Below are 16,225 nucleotides of genomic sequence, written 5' to 3' on the forward strand. Positions count from 1 at the left end.
GTAAGTAGGCATTTCTACTACAATTTGGTGAAGGATCCAGAAAACACCAAATTTAACTGCGCATATTCTGGGACAAAAAGAAAAAGTCTCTTTAAAGGGGAACTCACACTAGCAAAATTCTTTTAGATTTTTTGTTTTTCCAGCACAGGGTGATATAAGAATAATCGAAAATACTACACCATATTTTGTCCCTGTTTTTTGCTTTCTCCGTTTGCTTTAGGCACTGTTCCACAAGAAAGTATTGGTATATATTTTTATCAGCAATATTTTTCTAATTATCCAGAAAGCTCTGAAATTATGGTAAGTCACTCTCCCATTGACTCCATTTTAATAAACGAATACAGATTTTAAAAACCGATTTTATTTTTCTATGTAGTAATAAACCAATTACTTGTACAGGTATGGGACCTGCTATCCAGAATGCTTGGGACCTGGGGTTTTCCGGATAATGGATCTTTCCTTAATTTGGATCTTCATAACTTTAGTCTATTTGAAAATAATTTAAACATGAAATAAACCCAATAAGCTGGTTTAGCTTCCAATAAGGATTTATTATATCTTAGTTTGGATCAAGTGCAATGTATTGCTTTATTATTACAGAGAAAAATGAAATAATTAAAAAAAACTTGGCTTATTTGATTATAATGGACTCTATAATCATGGAGACTTATCCATAATTCTGAGCTTTCTGGATACTGGGTTTCTGGATAACAGATCTCATACCTGTACTTGTTCCCAACTAAGATATAATTAAACCTTATTAGAGACAAAATAATCCTATTGGGTTTATTTAATATTGAAAATAATTTTAGACTTAATATATGGAGATCCAAATTACGTAAGGATCCCTTATCCCTAGGTCCCAAGCATTCTGGATAATCGGTCCCATAACTGTAACCATTTACTACAACAAAAACCAGCTCATAGTGTTTGAACGATATACAGTATTATAATTTTCATATTGTAATAAATTCTGCTATTGAGCTGATGGGCCTTAGCTGATATGTGCTTTCTGGAAATGCCATTGAGCTAATAAGGACACAAATAATACAGGTTACCTAAATGCTATCCCCTGTAATCCTCAATAAAGTGGAATCATATGCAAACCATGCAGGCCTTTGTTCTGACAGGCCAACGGCTAGATTAATGCACAATACAAAAAATGGTTACTTGCTAACTTGCCAAATCATATTAATTTTTAAATTGTAAACAGGGCTGTCTCGAGCTACCCAGTGTTTAATGTCTTTTATTCTGTGCCAGTGGCTAAAAACCACATCCTGCCACGCAGCGTGCTTTCCTGCGAAGGGCTTTTATTTGGTTTCTAAATTGCTCGTCATGGAAAGATGTTATTTTGCCAAGAGAACTAGCATCAATTTATCAGAATCTAGAACATGATTTACACATTGGAATTGTGTTTCAGGAGGATGTACAGGACTGATAAGAATGTACATTTCCGATGCAAACGAAGGACATGATTAGGAATACCATGAATCTTAAATCTGCTGCCAATGCTGTTTAAAGCACTTTTTCTGTCCAGCACGTGCGGCTCTCTTTTGGCAGCTCCTCACAGAAGAAAACTGTATACTATAAAATCAGTGAACGTAATTAGGATTGCCAAGTCAAAATCTTGACGGTTTTACATATGACCTGGTCAAATGATTATCTTTCAGTTTTATATGGGGGTCATTTTAGTGAAGGAATCACTGAATACTGACGTGCCATTTCTCACAGTATGAATGCTAATTGTATGATGTGGCCCTTTATGTTGCACACAATTAGCTGGATATATCTAGCGGTGAACCACACTTTAATAATCTTTTTTCAGTGCTACTTTCATGGAAAACCTATACAGCTTTTCCCCCAAGTAACATAATCCACAATTACAAATCTGTGAGTCTTACAACATCTTCCATAACCCCTCCACAACTAGCCCAGCTAATCAAACTGCATGTAGCCCACTGTTGAGGAAACACGAGTCCAAATACTGGTCCCACTTTTGCAGCCACTTGGCATCAATGACACTTCCCACAGTGGCAGTACTACAGGACTTCCACAATAACCTGAGCTCTACATGATATATCCCTTATTGTGGTTGTAAGAGGGTGAACTAGACTAGATATAGAGGTTAAATATGGATATTTCAAGGTTTCTACCAAAAGATGAAACCTTAAACCACAGAATTGACAGCTGAAAGATAATGTCTTACTCTTCTATTAAGCAGAGAATCCTTGCCAATACCTTCACATAGAACCTTTTGTAGTCCCTGAATTTTCTGTACAGAACTGACATGGAACCTACTCACTGGGGGTCATTTATTAAGTTTGCACAGTGCATATTTTTTTCGCAAATGGTTGTATTGCCCATGTTTTTTCCTGCTCTGCCCGTCATTCTGTTTTTTGCAAATTCGCATTGTGAATACATTTTCACAAATGGCTCGCAAATGTAACAGGTGTTTGCATGAGTGAGCCAACTGTTGTTGCGCGCGAAAATAGAATTGACAGTAACTTAAATTTGAGAAACAGTTTTGCGAATATTTTCTCCGCCACCAAAGTTGTGGCGTAATTCAAATGCAGAGTGTGCACGTAAATATTCGCAATTTGCTATCTTTTACTTATTTCGCATTGTGAAAAAAAAATTGCAATGCTGTTTGCACCCTCTTATTCAGCTTTATAATTGTAACCATGCGCAGAGCAAATATATTCAGTGTGCAAACCAATCTGCCCTGCGCAAAGTTTATAAATGAGCCCCACTGAAAAGATTTCACCAAATAAGTGAGGTAGCGTTTAGGTTGTGAACATGTAATCACCTGATGGAGCAAAATATCAGGACTAGTGATGGGTGAATCTGACCAGCTTCGCCAAAAATTCACAAAACTGCTTAAATTCACTTGATGTGCCACAAATTTTTGTTCACCCATTAGAGTTCTTGGAGGAACTTGGCAAAAAAATTCTCTCATTACTAATAAGGACCAGTTGCAAGAATCATGGTTAAAACATGGGCAAGAGTCAAAACAGAAAATACACTAGGCTTCAGTGAGAACAGAGGATTCAGTAGCCTTGGCAAATTAAAGCCAAATTAGTGCCAAAGCAGGGATACACAGTAAGAAATGACATAACATAAACAAAACATGCCCCAATGGCATGATGTGTGTGCCCTGACATCACAATGTATTGGGGCACCAAAAACAAGAGGCACATGCTCTGACCTAACCGGGGACTGACACAACAGGCAAGAGATTAGGAAAGCCTTGGAGAACACTAAGGGGCAGATTTAACAAAGGTCGAGGAGAATTTTCAAATGAAAAACATTCGAATTTTGAGCTATTCTTTGTGTACTTCGACTAGGTATTAGTCCAAATTTGATTCGAATTTGAAAATTCAAATATTGAAATTTATCTTTATCTTTATCTTCGACCATTGCCCATCTAAAACCTGATGAATTGCTGTTTTTTTTTTTGTAACTTAAAATTTTTATTAAGGAATAAAGTAGACATACACAATCATGAGCCTCACAGCATAAAACAGCATATCGTAAGCAGAAATAAACAATTTCTATTTGTGTAAGGCCTCTTTGATAAAGAAGTTAGGTTAAAAGGGGAAAAGAAAAAAAAAAGGTAAAGAAGAAAAGGGAGAAGAGACAGACGGGAGGGTAGGAGGGGGAGTAAGAAAAGAATATAGACTAAAGAAGAGGGAGGAAAGAAGGGACAAAGGTACAAAATAAACAGCCGAGGTTAGTCAACTCCAACATAGCTAATATCAGCAGGGTATGAGGAAGATTCCCGCATAGAGCATGGCAATAATCAAAGACATTCTTGGGCAAACTACAAAACAAAAAGTCTCAATGTGCCAGCCCCTCGAGTACCCAAACAGTCCAGACCCTCAAATGTTGCTGTGATTTGTTCTGAAGGAAAGCAATCCTCTCCTCAAAGAGGCGATTATGGTTTACCCGGGTGATTACTTCAGCCAAAGACGGGGGATCTAAAGCTTTCCATTTGGCTGCTATAGCCAATCTGGTTGCCGTCAAGATCTGATTGACTAAGGTCTGGGACTGTCTGGGCAGCCGAGGAAATGGCTTCCCTAAAAGAAACGTTAAAACATCTTTAGGTAAGGTTAGGTTAGTGAGTCTGGTTAGTAATTTCTCAATATCATCCCACAAGTGCTGTAATTTAGTGCAAGACCAAAAAGTATGGATTAAAGTCCCAACTTCACCACATTGCCTCCAACAAAGGTCCGAATGGTCTGGAAAGAGCGCGTGAAGCTTATCAGGTGTATGGTACCATCTCATGAGGATTTTGTATAGGTTCTCTTTTTGTCTAGTACATGTGACCATTCTCTGGGCGTTGGACCAAATTGCGGACCAGTCTTCCGCGGTCAGTTGTAATTGCAAGCTCCCCTCCCATTTAAGCATATATGGATGTCTGAAGGGAACATCTGGTGGGACTTCTATCAGCATTTTGTAGAGTCTGGAAATTAGACCTTTTTGCGGTAGGCCTGGCCTAGCTAGAAGTTCAAAAGGTAGAGGATCCGAGGACTCGGCCTGTCGTATGTAAGGAAGCAGAAAATGTCTCAGTTGAAAATATTCGAACAATCGTAGCTTGACCATTGGGGCTTTCAGGGAAATTTCGTCGAAGGTAAGGATCGAATTGGTGGGAGACAAAAGGTCCTTAATTGTGTATAAGGCAGTTTTCTGCCATCGAGAGCTAAACTCCTGTAAAGTGCCTGGATAAAAGTCCGCATTGTTTAGGTAGATAGTATTCAACGAGTAAGTAGAGGTTAGACGGAGTCTGTGTTTTAGAGAGTTCCATACACCTAGAGTGTGTTGAGTAGAGCGTAGAAAAGTTGATACAGGGATTATCGGCTTATTGGCGGACCAAATATAAGAGTTGAGGTGGAACCCTGAGGTCTGATCATTTTCAATTTGTCCCCAAACAGTATGCGAGTCCCAGCGGGACCAAGCCAGTAGTTGTCTGAGATGGGATGCTTCATAGTAACGCCGAAGTGAAGGGACACCAAGGCCTCCCTGCTTGAGTGGAGTCATCAGCGTATTTCTAGAGATCCTATGGCGCTTATTGCCCCAAATAAAATTGTGGAATAAGGCTTGGACTTCCTGGAGAGTCTTACGGGGTACTGAAATGGGAAGCTTTTCAAAAAGATATAAAAATTTAGGGAGAATGTTCATCTTTAAAGCTGCAATCCGTCCGAACCAAGAGAGAGAATGAGTATCCCATTTTTGTAAGGTAGCTTTCGTTTGAGCAATAAGAGGAGTAAAGTTCTGAGAGAACAATTGGTCATAGGAGGGAGTGAGTTTAGTACCCAGGTAGGTGAGAAAGGTCGTTTTCCAATTATAATTAAATTTAGATTTCAAAGTTGCTAAAGTCGTTGGCGGTATGTGCACCGGTAAAGCTTCTGTTTTGCTCATATTGATTTTATGTCCAGAAAGACTGCCATAGAGCTCCAATATTTTGTGCAGAGAGGGCAAGGTTAATAAGGGGTTAGTAACGGTTAATAACACCTCATCAGCAAACAAAGACAACTTATACTGTTCACAATTGACCTGTACCCAGGGCCGCCATTAGAAATCACGGGGCCCCGTACAACAAAATTTTTGGGGCCCCCTGGGCCCCGCCCACACTGACGACCAAGCTCCGCCCCATATCCCGCCCACATCGCAGTTAAAAGACCACACAGACATCAGCGCTAAAAAAGTAACCCCCCCCCCACACAAGTTGTAAAAAGCTATTGATGTTCAGGGCCCCCTTATAAAAAAAATTGGGGCCCCAAAAAAAAAAAATTAAAATTTTTTTTTTTTTAAAAACATTGGTGGCAGGGGCCCCCTGTTAAAAAAAACTTGGGGCCCCAACAAAAAAAATGTAAAAAAAACTAAAAAATAAACAAACATTGGTGGCAGGGGCCCCCTTCTAAGTTAAAAACAAATTGGGGCCCCAAAAAAAAATTTGAAAAAAAATTAATTTTTTTTTGAAAAAAAAAAAAAAACATTGGCGGCAGGGGCCCCCTTATAAGTTAAAAACAAATTGGGGCCCCAAAAAAAAATTTGAAAAAAATTAATTTTTTTTTGAAAAAAAAAAAAAAACATTGGCGGCAGGGGCCCCCTTATAAGTTAAAAACAAATTGGGGCCCCAAAAAAAAAATTTGGAGAAAAAAAAATTTTTTTGAAAAAAAAAAAAATGGTGGCAGGGGCCCCCTTACAAGTTAAAAACAAATTGGGGCCCCAAAAAAAATTTAAAAAAAAAATAATTTTTTTTGAAAAAAAAAAAAAAAACTGGTGGCAGGGGCCCCCTTACAAGTTAAAAAAATTTGGGGCCACCAAAAAGAAAATTAATTTTTTTTTTAAAAAAAAAACCCAAAAAAAAACAATGGTGGCAAGGGGCCCCTTACGAGTTAAAAAAAAAATTGGGGCCCCAAAAACAAAAGTTTTAAAAAAAAGATTGGTGGCAGGGGCCTATAGAATATTAAAATAATACATTGGTGGCCAGGGGATTAAAAAAAAAAAAAAAACACAAACTGGTGTTCAGTAGAATTGAACTCATGGCTTCAGTACTTCAACTTCGCCTCCTTTCGTGACTTCGGGTCTTTTCACCGCTTCAGGACTTCGGCTTCGGCTGTTTTCGTGACTTCGGGTCTTTGCGCTGCTTCAGGACTTCGGCTTCGGCTGTTTTCGTGACTTCGGGTCTTTTCGGCGCTTCGTGACTTCGGGACTTCGGCTTTTTCCGTGACTTCGGGTCTTTTCGTCGCATCGGCTTTTCGGCACTTCCGCATTCGGCACTGAAGAGGCAAGACGTACGGCTCGGGCGCTCGTAAGGGGGGCCCGGATCTTCAAAAAAATGAAGCGCTGCCGGGCCCCCCTTCATGCCCGGGCCCTGTACGCTTGTCCCCCCTGTCCCCCCCTGATGGCGGCCCTGCCTGTACCCCTGAGACATCAATGCTGTTCCTAAGGACTGCAGCTAAAGGTTCTATGCTAAGGGCATACAATAAGGGAGAGAGGGGGCATCCCTGCCTCGTACCATTGGAAATTGGGATGGGACTATGAGCTTGACCTGGGAGTTTGAGATAGGTGGAGGGAGTGCTATACAGACTATTAAGTGCTACTAGGTAAGGGCCTGACAAATTCAGGTGACGTAAAAGAGTGAACAGGAAAGGCCAACTTAGGCGGTCAAAGGCCTTTTCAGCGTCGAGACTAAGTAAAAGCATGGGTTGGTTCTGCCTATGAGCAATCTCCAAAAGATCTATGGTCCGTCTGGTATTGTCCCCCGCCTGACGGCCTTGAATGAAGCCTACCTGGTCGTTATGAATAAGACGTGGCATGATAGGGGCTAGACGGTTGGCAAGGATTTTGGAGAACAGCTTTAAGTCAGTATTTAGTAAGGCTATTGGCCTATAATTGGAGCATAAGGTTGCATCTTTACCTTCTTTAGGGATCAGAGCTAAGTAGGAAGTGAGGTCAGTATGTGGAATAGGGCTACCGGTAAGATATTCATTGAACAATTTTGTAAGAAAAGGTGAGAAAATACGGAGAAAAGTCTTATAATACTCATAGGGAAATCCGTCAGGGCCAGGGGTTTTAGCGTTAGGCATTGTTTTAAGCGTAGTTTCTATCTCCTCTGAGGTAATGGGCCTATTAAGGGCCTGTAAGTCTAAATCCGTGAATTTGGGCAGGTTAGCTTCCGTCAAAAAATCCATAATAGGGTCAGCATCTGAGGTGTTACCAGCAGGCAATTGCAGATCCAAATTATATAACTGGTGATAATAGTCATGAAAGATCCGCCCTATCTGATCAGGATTGTAAGTCAGTTGACCTATCGAAGTCTTTATGGCAGTTATCCTAGAGGAAACCTGTTGCTCCCTAAGCTTATTCGCCAGGAGTGAGTGTTGCTTGTCCCCTTTTTCATAATACCTCAATTTAGTCCACACTATAGCTTTTTCCACAGCTTTATATTTGGCTGCCTTAAGTTTATCTCTCACTTGCAAAATTTGGGTCAATACAGTGGCCGTGTTATGGGTATTATAAGATCTCTCCAATACGCGAAGTTGGGCTTGAAGGTCAGTAAAAGAGTTAGAGAATAGCTTCCTCTTTTGTGCAGTAAGAGCTATGAATCTACCTCTAATAGTAGCCTTATGAGCTTCCCATAAAATTGGCAGCGACTGTATTGAATCCACATTCAAGCGAAAGTATTCCTGCAGTGCTTCTTCAATTGTTGTAACCGCCTCAGCATCATGAAGTATTGTCGCGTTCAAACGCCAATGTGGTTCCCTATGTGGGAGTGTGGCCAGTTGCAATTGGAGAGTAATAGGGGAATGATCAGACCAAGTAATGGGGAGTATGTCAGTAGAATAGGGAGGCGCTAAGCAGGGATGCGAAATAAAGAAGTAGTCTATACGTGTATGAAGTTTGTGCGGGTTAGAATAGAATGTGAATTGTTTCTCAGTAGGATGATTGATCCTCCATGCGTCAAATAGAGAAAATTGTCGCAATAACTGTCTAAATTTTCTGGACATGTTGTGGGAAGGTTGGTTGGGCGCCTGTTGTGAGCGATCCATGATTTGGGAAAGAGACATATTAAAGTCACCTCCAATGATAAGGTAAGGGTGGAATGTGTCCAAGTGGCGTTGTAAGGTCCTGGAGAGGAAAGAACATTGCCGTCTGTTAGGGGAATATATATTAAGCAAGCTAATGGGAGTTCCCGCATATGTAGCCATTAACAATAGATAGTGGCCATCAGGATCTTTGATGGTCTGAGTGACCGTAAGGGGGCAATCTTTATGGACAAGGATAGCTACTCCAGCCTTCTTTTGGGCACCTGAAGCATAATAGCTATGTGGGAAATATTTAGAAGAGAGTTTGTGAGGTTTGGAAGCATCAAAATGGGTCTCTTGTATAAAAGCTACTTCCGCCCCCGACAATCTCAGTTTCTTAAGAGTCAGATACCTTTTAGTTATACTGTTCAAACCTTTAACATTCAACGATATCAACTTAACCATTATGGAGCATCCAAAGAGGGAGCATTAAACTAACACAGAAAGAAGCCTCTCCAGGGGAGGGGTTACTATGTCTCATAGATAACCTTAACAGCAATTGCAACCCATCATAAACAATAATTTGCATGTCTAGACAGAGCATACCCCACAGGACATGAAGCGGATATCCAGATATTACATACACATTGCCGAACCATTCAAAACTGAGTGCAGAAAAATATAGGGAGTCAAATACCAAGGCTGAAAATAACATAGAAAAAAACAAGGTTAACTGGGTAAAAATTCCGGTTAGAAAACACACAGAAAGGATGCCAAAGTGGCCATAGAAAAGTCCGGATCGAAAAATTCCTGGCTCAATATACCAAGGCATATAGGAGCCAAAAAAAAGAGCCAACGGCTCTAATGAGGGGGGGTAGAAAACTCGTGGAGTAACGCAAAGCCAGGCACCATCGCGCCGTCTGACCTGTAGCAATGAAAGAAATCAGTGATTAAACATATCAAAAAGCAAAGTCATTCTTCACATATTGGAGGAGAAGGGCTGAGTGCAAGCGTGGGTTCCCGGGAAGACATAGGGGTCTTGTTCCATAAAGGAGTAAGCGATGGTTTAGCTGGAGATGGACGTGGAGAGGTGGCAGGACTTCTGGACTGAAGTCCCAACGCAGCCAGCAGTTTATTCCCTTTTGCCGGATTAAGGAGAGTGTGGCTTGTGCCACGATGGTGGACAATCAACTTAAAGGGGAAGCCCCAGCGATAAGGAATCTTGTTTTCTCGCAGCTTCTGTGTAACTAGTTGAAGTTCCCGTCGTTTAGCCAAAGTGACTGGGGATAAGTCCGCAAATATCTGCAATTTATGGTTCTGAAATTCAACCGTCTGCATTGAACGTGTCGCAGAAGCTATCCGATCCTTGCCCTCATAATAATGAAATTGTGCAATAATATCACGTGGCGGTTTGTTGTCTGGGGGCCTGGAGGCCAATGAGCGATGGGCCCTATCGAGTGACCAAAGGGTTAAAGGTGCTTGAGGGCAGAGCATTTCGAACAGGTCCTGCAAATATTTCACAATCTCTGGGCCACTCACGGTTTCGGGGACTCCCCTAAACCGTAGATTCTGTCTTCTAGACCTGTTTTCCAAATCCTCACAGCTGTCCTTAAGATATGATAATTCATCCCGTAAGGAACAATTCTCCTCTTCCAAAAGGCCCAGTCTTTGAGCAATATCGTCAGTATATGACTCCAGTTTATCCGTTCGCTCACCCAAATCAGTCAGATCCCTTTGAACCTCCCGAATAGCTGATGTAACCGCCCGAGAAACTGCCTGCGCAATGGTATCTTGCAGGGCCTCCTTAAGTTGCGCCAACTGTTGCGCCAATACTGGGGCAGTAACGGGTTGAAGGTGGTCTGGGAGGGGATCGAGAGACTGACCTGCGTGGTGCGGCTGCGGACTGTCAGGGTCCGGCGGCAGCGATGAGGGAGAAGCGCTGGGAGAATCACTGCCGTGGTGCGCATCAACTCCTGCGGCGCCATCTTGTTTGCCAGCATGTCGGCGCTGCGTCAGCGGCCTTTGCAGGAACGGGGACATAGTAGCGGCTTGATCTTTAGGTTTTTTCTTGCCCATCGTGCATGCCAGGGTATCACTGATGTTAATAGAGCCGACCTTATGTTGCAGAGTAGGCTGATTGCGAAAGTTCAGGCTTGTGAGGTCAGGTAAGGCACGGAGCTCCTAGGCAGTGCGTGTGTCCTCCATCAAGGTTGGCCACGCCCCCCGATGAATTGCTGTTTTAGCCTAAGGGGGACCTCCTAGAACCTATTTGGAGTCAATTGGTGGACTTAGAAAATCTAAGTTTGTTTTTTTTTGGATAAACTTTGAATCTAATTCGATTGAATGCGCTATTCCTTTGATTCGATCAGTTCTAATTCATCTGAATACAGACCCATTTGATCGAAAATCGACCTATTAGACCAAAAAAAAATTAGACTTAATTTCGGGTTGCCTTTTTGAATTAGAAATTCGAAGTTTTTTCAATTCAAAATTCTACCCTTGATAAATATGCCCTTAAGTGGAGGAGCTGAGAGGGTTGTAAAAAGGAAGTCACTTTCTAAGGAGAGAAGTATAGTGAGGAAGGAAGTGGACAGCAAGAATCCAGCAGAACTTATAGCGGGAGAGTTTTGCTATGGGCAACACCACTGGTGATATTTTCCTCCATTTTTGATAAATAGGCCCCTTAGTGTGGGCAGCTGAATGAGTAGGAGTAATAACTGGTGGGTACCTCACCAGTTAGGGATGAAGCAAGCAGGAGCAGGGTAGTGCAGGCCCTGTGTTAGAAACCAGAATGTAGTTCAGAGTCCCATCACAGAATGTCTAGCAAGGCTGATGTGGTGGGTTCAGCAGTGTAGATAAGAGAGAGAGAAAACATTCAAATGTTCAAATATTTCTGCTTGGGATAAAGTTACCATTGGTTTATAACTTAACTTTGAATACCAATTTTATATCAGAAATTTATGTTTCAAAACAAATTATTTTTCTTTTCTTTTTTTAACAATAAAAATAATTTCTTACATATCAGGATGGCCTCAAGCCATAAGTATCTCATTATGAAGCTAGATAACTAGTCTTGTTCATCAGATACCTTATACTGCCAAATCCATCTGCCATCTTTTTGTTTTTGATTAAAGATTATGAAGAGACAGACTAAATATATTAAATAACTAATGGCCAACAAACAGCGAGTGCACAACCTTTGCCATTATGTACATAAACAAAAACACATGCAGACGCACACAATTGCTATATGATCCATTTGTACTTTAATAAAACTGACCTATGACTTCTACTGTGTGATTTATTTTGATTCAATGGCCAAACAAGGAGAACTTGTAACCATTTTGTAATACCCAACATACTATTAGCCACTACAATCCACTTAGTATTACCCTATACCGAGATGTTCCAATTAAAAGCAAGCATAAAGACGCCGAGACAAGCCCTATTAATTTGTATAAACCATACCTATTATGCCTATATTACAGTAATTAACTTGATGCCATTTTACCGTCAGGTAAATAATAGCTTAAGCAGCAGACAAGACTAAAATGAGCTGTTATGCCTCACTGATGGTTTTCTTCAAAGCATTTGCTGTACATGAAAATAAAAGCATATTCCCCATGCGTTTATTAACTCCCTACCTTTGTATTTCAATTACACTGAATTATTCAGATGTGCTCTCCACCAAGTGTTATTTACATGTATTTTCTCATAAGTGGCATTAGGGAGGAGAGGAGCTCTGCAAATCACTGATTAGCGCAGTCTTTCTATCATAGACATGTGTGGATTTACTTTACCATCCAGATGAAAAGGTTGATTTGAAGGACTCAAAGGTCACCCAAATTTAGCACTAACCATAACACTAATGCCAGTGATATTGACGGCTATCACCTGAAGCAATGATGGTTATACAAGAATGATGAACATCTTTAATGCTAGAAAAGTTACAACACAATAAATATGCAGGATTTCGTCGACACCAGTATATTTACCCTTTGTTGCTACAGCAGAAACCGCTGCACTTTATGATCAATTTTTATCGCTGTCTCATCTCCTATCTACTGAATACATACAAGGAGAGACATCAGAGCGAGACATTTAAGACTTGCGGTGGCAGGACTTAATGTAGTGCAGTATTCTGCTGGTGAAGACATGTACTCTGTTTAATTATGAATGGATTTACACAGTTCTACCTGCTCTAAAGGCATTTAATTGTCCCTCTGCCAGAAGACACCAGTCTGTTCAGCATCTGAATGCATTTTAATCCAACAAATGTGAGCCCCATAAATTCCAGACGCAATTTATAGGTACCTAGTGTGGTTAAGATCTAGTTTAGTGTATCATTAACACCTTGGGTTTTGACAGCAAGAGACACTCATTTCTATAGCCTTTGTGAGGCTCCAGTGAGCAGGAGTCTTTGAGAGCCCCGAGGCAGTTTGAATTCTTTATTTTCCTGTTACATTTCCTGCATGTCGGCCAGCTAAGGCATCAAAGCAAGTAACATCTTTCTTCTACAGCCAGCCAGCAAATTGAAGCGGTACATACAAATGAAACTCGCTGCGAATTATCGAAGGAGGAGAAAAAACTGTGGCTTTCAAACGACATTTCATTTTACAAACTAGGGAAAGGCACCTTTATAGGGTAAAATGTGTCAGCATCTTCCTGGCATGTCTAGAATAGTGCCGTCATACTTCATTTAGGTTTGCTATAGAACAAAACACTTGCCATATAACAGCTTCACTGCCATTTTTACAGTTTAGCTTCAGATAATGAGGTATGTTATCAGCTCTGATAATCACTCAATGTAAAAATTATTCATCAGAGCTGAATTACAAACTGTTTTCATAAATTGTGGCTATTTAATGTAATGGGGATCGCATCACACAAGATTCACTGGAAGTGTGAAGGAAAATAAACCACACTCAGCTTGCATGCATTCATCTGTGAAAATGTGCTATTCAGTCACTTACTATTATTCCCCATCTAAAATGGGGGCATCAACTTGGCTGTGGCATTCTTGAGTAAACTGCCATGCACAGGTTATCAAAAGCAATAATTATGCACATAATCTGGGGATGTGATGTAATAACAGGTTCAATGTTTAGTCCATTTCTAGAACCCAATTAGATGCAAACTTAAAATACAGCTGCTTTATGGAAAAGATATGCAATAAACAGACTAAACAGCCCCCAGAATAACATTTCTTTTTTCCCTCTGTTTAGTCTTATTTAGTTTCTGTATTATAAACAGCTAAACTGCAGGTATTTTAGCTACTTCCTTGTCTAGTGTGAAGCTCTAGCCCTTGAGCTCTCTTTCTCTCTCAGACTATGAAAACCTCAAAGAGGTGCCTACTGGGCATTCTCACTACCTCTGCTCCGATGAAAATCAATCAGGCATTTGCAGGTCCATGCCCTGTAGAGCTTACAATCTAAGTGGATAACAAATGGACAAAAGTCCCAAAAGATTTAAGCATTGGCCCTTAATGTTCTAGTGCTGTAAAAGGAAATATCTGAGTTATAGACAAACTAATAAAGCAGCATGGTGACTAATCGGTTAGCACTGATGCTAACACTGAGTACCCCTCAATGTATAACTTCTTGTGTGATGAATAGCATAAAAACAAAAAATACTACTCTTTCTTAGATTCAGACATATGGTATGGGATCTATTATCCAGAATGTTTGGGACATTGGGTTTTCCAAATAAAGGGATCTTTCTGTAATTTGGATCTCCATACTAAGGGGCTGATTTAATAAACCTCAAATTGATCGCATATTTTTATATGGCATACATATTTAGGGTGTTTTATCCTGGTACCTAATGATATGTGGGAGATAAGATGCTTCAAAGTAGAAGCTTTGAGCTGAGCTTTCAGAAATGTCACCAAAATCAACAACTTTAGGAAAGCTTTGCAGCTTGGTACTTTGGAGTAAACAGACGTGTATCCATTTTGGATTCGGGAGAATGTGTATTTTTCTGAAATTATATGGCTTTCTGGGTGTGTTCTTTTTTGTAGCTTTACCCCTCAAAAAATGCTGTAATGTGTTGATTTCACAGTACCTGAAATGTTATATGATCATATGGGTGTATCCCCACATGCCACATACTTACGTAAACCAAAATACATTGGTCATCACGTTGTTCATTGGACCCCTGGATTCTGCAAAGTTAAAGTTTTGGGGTGATTTTCTGAAATGTTACCAAAATCGCCAAATTTAGAAAAGCTTTGCAGCTTGGTACTTTGGAATAAACAGACATGAGTACCCATTTTGGATTCATGGGAATGTGTACTTTCCAAAAATATATGGTTTTCTGGGATGCACATATTTTTTTTTCTACCTTTGCCCCTCAAAAAATGTTGTAATTGTGTTGATTTTGCAGTATCTGGAATAATAAAACTGATAGCCGTATGGGGTGTCTTCATTTTGGGGCCCCCTATATGCCACATGCTTACGGAAACCTATGCATATAAGGCATCAAAATATTCAGTGGACCTCAGGCATTCATATTTAGGGTATTTTATCTACTTACCTACTGTTATGTGGTAAATATGATGCTGTAGACTGGAAGCTTTGAGTTAATTTTTCAAAAACATCACCATTCTTTGGGATAGAATTACAACTTGTTAGTTTGGAGTACAAAGATATATTTACCTATTTTGGATTCATCAGAATCTATTCTTTCCACTAATGTGTAGTTTTCTAGGATAAGCCTACTGTTAGTGGAATGTTTGGCCTGCAAATCAGAAGTATGCACTTTTGTGGAGCGGTGCTTTGGAAATTTGGTAGTGTACCGCTTTGAGTTTTTTGACCTATACAAGTGAGAAATCTCCATAAAACTATAAATATTTGGCATTGGCACATTCGGCAGACATGGAACTTTACAAATCTGCTGTGATCTTGTGCATAACATAAATTGTTTCTTATATATGTGTTTATTTTGGGAAACATGATTTTTTTCATGTTTTAGACACTTAAAAGCCTATGGGGCAAATTTACTTACCTCCGAAAAATCCACCAGCGTTGGCTTCGCGCACATCGCAACACTTCGCCAGACGCAAAATTCACCTGGACAACGCTTATTCACGAAGAGCCGAAGTTACGCACGGGTTACCGAACGCTTGCGAAGTTGCGCTAGCGAAAATACAATCAGCAGTTTGACGTTGCGCTAGCGTTAGGTAATTTGCATATGACGTGCAGTTTAAGTAAATGGCCGTATATGTTGCGGCAAATACATTACACTACACAAGGCCTATACATGTGCCCACAGTATAGTTTAGGTGCCATATGTAAGGAAATGTACGGGTACCCCAAAAAAAAATTTCGATCTTTTTCAGCCTATCACCCTGTAAAAAGGAAAAGACGCGAGCGTTTGCGGGTCTCTGATGAAGTACGTAGTTACGAAACGCGTCAGACCATGAGCTAGCATTTCTTTTTAATCTGATGTAAATCAATAAAGGATGATCTTTTAACCGAAAACGAACCTGAGTGATCCTTTTGACTTTGGAGTGCGCTGCAACGTCTTGGATGTGTATTGCATCCCCCTCCCCTGGCCAAGGGTAAGATAGCATCTGGGGAGGGGGGTTCCATGTAACTATAGATGAAGCAGACCCCGCGGTCCAGGCCCCCCTGCCACCACGGGGTCTGCTTAGTTTATAGTTACGCCACTGTATCTGAGCTTCTTTATTGGAA

Source organism: Xenopus laevis, chromosome 4L, assembly GCF_017654675.1.
Source record: "Xenopus laevis strain J_2021 chromosome 4L, Xenopus_laevis_v10.1, whole genome shotgun sequence".
In the NCBI taxonomy this organism is placed as follows: Eukaryota; Metazoa; Chordata; class Amphibia; order Anura; family Pipidae; genus Xenopus; species Xenopus laevis.